Genomic DNA, 2,500 nt, shown 5'->3' on the forward strand with positions numbered 1-2,500 from the left:
AATATTGTGGCTGAATGCAGCTTGTGTGTGCTTTGTGCTCCTTTGCCCTGTTCAAATGATGAAAGGAAATAAAGTTTGTATTTTATCCAACTACCTGTGCTAAAAAGTGATGGGAACAGTGTTTGTAATTTCTTCTACTTTTTCAGTGACACAAAGTTCAAGCTGCTTATCTAATTGGTGAAAATGCAATCTCTGTTTATCACACTCACTTTGACTATATATGTTGTAGCAAGAGATTGTTTCTCGCTTACGGCCATACCAGCCTGGGTACGCCCGATCTCGTCTGATCTCGGAAGCTAAGCAGGGTCGGGCCTGGTTAGTACTTGGATGGGAGACCGCCTGGGAATACCAGGTGCTGTAAGCATTTTGTCCACGAGGGTGTGCCCCTGCACTATTTCATCAGCAACACTGCCTTGTAGTAAGAATTTAATGATGAATTGACTAAATGCAGCTTCCTGCCTTTTTAATAGGATCAAATTTCCTTGTGTTTTCAATTAGCATCTGCCTTGTATTTATAAGACAAACAAGAATATTGTGGCTGAATGCAGCTTGTGTGTGCTTTGTGCTCCTTTGCCCTGTTCAAATGATGAAAGGAAATAAAGTTTGTATTTTATCCAACTACCTGTGCTAAAAAGTGATGGGAACAGTGTTTGTAATTTCTTCTACTTTTTCAGTGACACAAAGTTCAAGCTGCTTATCTAATTGGTGAAAATGCAATCTCTGTTTATCACACTCACTTTGACTATATATGTTGTAGCAAGAGATTGTTTCTCGCTTACGGCCATACCAGCCTGGGTACGCCCGATCTCGTCTGATCTCGGAAGCTAAGCAGGGTCGGGCCTGGTTAGTACTTGGATGGGAGACCGCCTGGGAATACCAGGTGCTGTAAGCATTTTGTCCACGAGGGTGTGCTCTTGCACTATTTCATCAGCAACACTGCCTTGTATTAAGCATTTAATGATGAATTGACTAAATGTCTGTTTTATCAGACTCACTTTGACTATATATGTTGTAGCAAGAGATTGTATCTCGCTTACGGCCATACCAGCCTGGGTACGCCCGATCTCGTCTGATCTCGGAAGCTAAGCAGGGTCGGGCCTGGTTAGTACTTGGATGGGAGACCGCCTGGGAATACCAGGTGCTGTAAGCATTTTGTCCACGAGGGTGTGCTCTTGCACTATTTCATCAGCAACACTGCCTTGTATTAAGCATTTAATGATGAATTGACTAAATGTCTGTTTTATCAGACTCACTTTGACTATATATGTTGTAGCAAGAGATTGTATCTCGCTTACGGCCATACCAGCCTGGGTACGCCCGATCTCGTCTGATCTCGGAAGCTAAGCAGGGTCGGGCCTGGTTAGTACTTGGATGGGAGACCGCCTGGGAATACCAGGTGCTGTAAGCATTTTGTCCACGAGGGTGTGCTCTTGCACTATTTCATCAGCAACACTGCCTTGTATTAAGCATTTAATGATGAATTGACTAAATGTCTGTTTTATCAGATTCACTTTGACTATATATGTTGTAGCAAGAGATTGTTTCTAGCTTACGGCCATACCAGCCTGGGTACGCCCGATCTCGTCTGATCTCGGAAGCTAAGCAGGGTCGGGCCTGGTTAGTACTTGGATGGGAGACCGCCTGGGAATACCAGGTGCTGTAAGCATTTTGTCCACGAGGGTGTGCCCCTGCACTATTTCATCAGCAACACTGCCTTGTAGTAAGCATTTAATGATGAATTGACTAAATGCAGCTTCCTGCCTTTTTAATAGGATCAAATTTCCTTGTGTTTTCAATTAGCATCTGCCTTGTATTTATAAGACAAACAAGAATATTGTTGCTGAATGCAGCTTGTGTGTGCTTTGTGCTCCTTTGCCCTGTTCAAATGATGAAAGGAAATAAAGTTTGTATTTTATCCAACTACCTGTGCTAAAAAGTGATGGGAACAGTGTTTGTAATTTCTTCTACTTTTTCAGTGACACAAAGTTCAAGCTGCTTATCTAATTGGTGAAAATGCAATGTCTGTTTATCACACTCACTTTGACTATATATGTTGTAGCAAGAGATTGTTTCTCGCTTACGGCCATACCAGCCTGGGTACGCCCGATCTCGTCTGATCTCGGAAGCTAAGCAGGGTCGGGCCTGGTTAGTACTTGGATGGGAGACCGCCTGGGAATACCAGGTGCTGTAAGCATTTTGTCCACGAGGGTGTGCTCTTGCACTATTTCATCAGCAACACTGCCTTGTATTAAGCATTTAATGATGAATTGACTAAATGTCTGTTTTATCAGATTCACTTTGACTATATATGTTGTAGCAAGAGATTGTTTCTCGCTTACGGCCATACCAGCCTGGGTACCCCCGATCTCGTCTGATCTCGGAAGCTAAGCAGGGTCGGGCCTGGTTAGTACTTGGATGGGAGACCGCCTGGGAATACCAGGTGCTGTAAGCATTTTGTCCACGAGGGTGTGCCCCTGCACTATTTCATCAGCAACACTGC

The 2,500-nt window shown here is 43.8% G+C and overlaps 7 non-coding genes across 7 annotated transcripts; all 7 read left to right on the forward strand.

The window, feature by feature from the left end:
- The first annotated feature begins 245 nt into the window (after window positions 1-245).
- Window positions 246-364, forward strand: LOC145873164 (5S ribosomal RNA). Its single transcript, XR_014388797.1, has one exon. It is a non-coding gene; the product is annotated as a 5S ribosomal RNA (ribosomal RNA).
- A 409-nt stretch (window positions 365-773) lies between these two features.
- LOC145873165 (5S ribosomal RNA) lies at window positions 774-892 on the forward strand. The gene has a single exon (XR_014388798.1). It is a non-coding gene; the product is annotated as a 5S ribosomal RNA (ribosomal RNA).
- Window positions 893-1,031: 139 nt separating this feature from the next.
- On the forward strand, window positions 1,032-1,150 carry LOC145873166 (5S ribosomal RNA). The gene has a single exon (XR_014388799.1). It is a non-coding gene; the product is annotated as a 5S ribosomal RNA (ribosomal RNA).
- Window positions 1,151-1,289: 139 nt separating this feature from the next.
- On the forward strand, window positions 1,290-1,408 carry LOC145873167 (5S ribosomal RNA). The gene has a single exon (XR_014388800.1). It is a non-coding gene; the product is annotated as a 5S ribosomal RNA (ribosomal RNA).
- A 139-nt stretch (window positions 1,409-1,547) lies between these two features.
- On the forward strand, window positions 1,548-1,666 carry LOC145873169 (5S ribosomal RNA). Its single transcript, XR_014388802.1, has one exon. It is a non-coding gene; the product is annotated as a 5S ribosomal RNA (ribosomal RNA).
- A 409-nt stretch (window positions 1,667-2,075) lies between these two features.
- On the forward strand, window positions 2,076-2,194 carry LOC145873170 (5S ribosomal RNA). Its single transcript, XR_014388803.1, has one exon. It is a non-coding gene; the product is annotated as a 5S ribosomal RNA (ribosomal RNA).
- A 139-nt stretch (window positions 2,195-2,333) lies between these two features.
- On the forward strand, window positions 2,334-2,452 carry LOC145874928 (5S ribosomal RNA). The gene has a single exon (XR_014390562.1). It is a non-coding gene; the product is annotated as a 5S ribosomal RNA (ribosomal RNA).
- Window positions 2,453-2,500: the final 48 nt, after the last annotated feature.

The sequence above is a fragment of the Salmo salar genome, unplaced genomic scaffold, assembly GCF_965601325.2.
Source record: "Salmo salar unplaced genomic scaffold, fSalSal1 ptg000293l, whole genome shotgun sequence".
In the NCBI taxonomy this organism is placed as follows: Eukaryota; Metazoa; Chordata; class Actinopteri; order Salmoniformes; family Salmonidae; genus Salmo; species Salmo salar.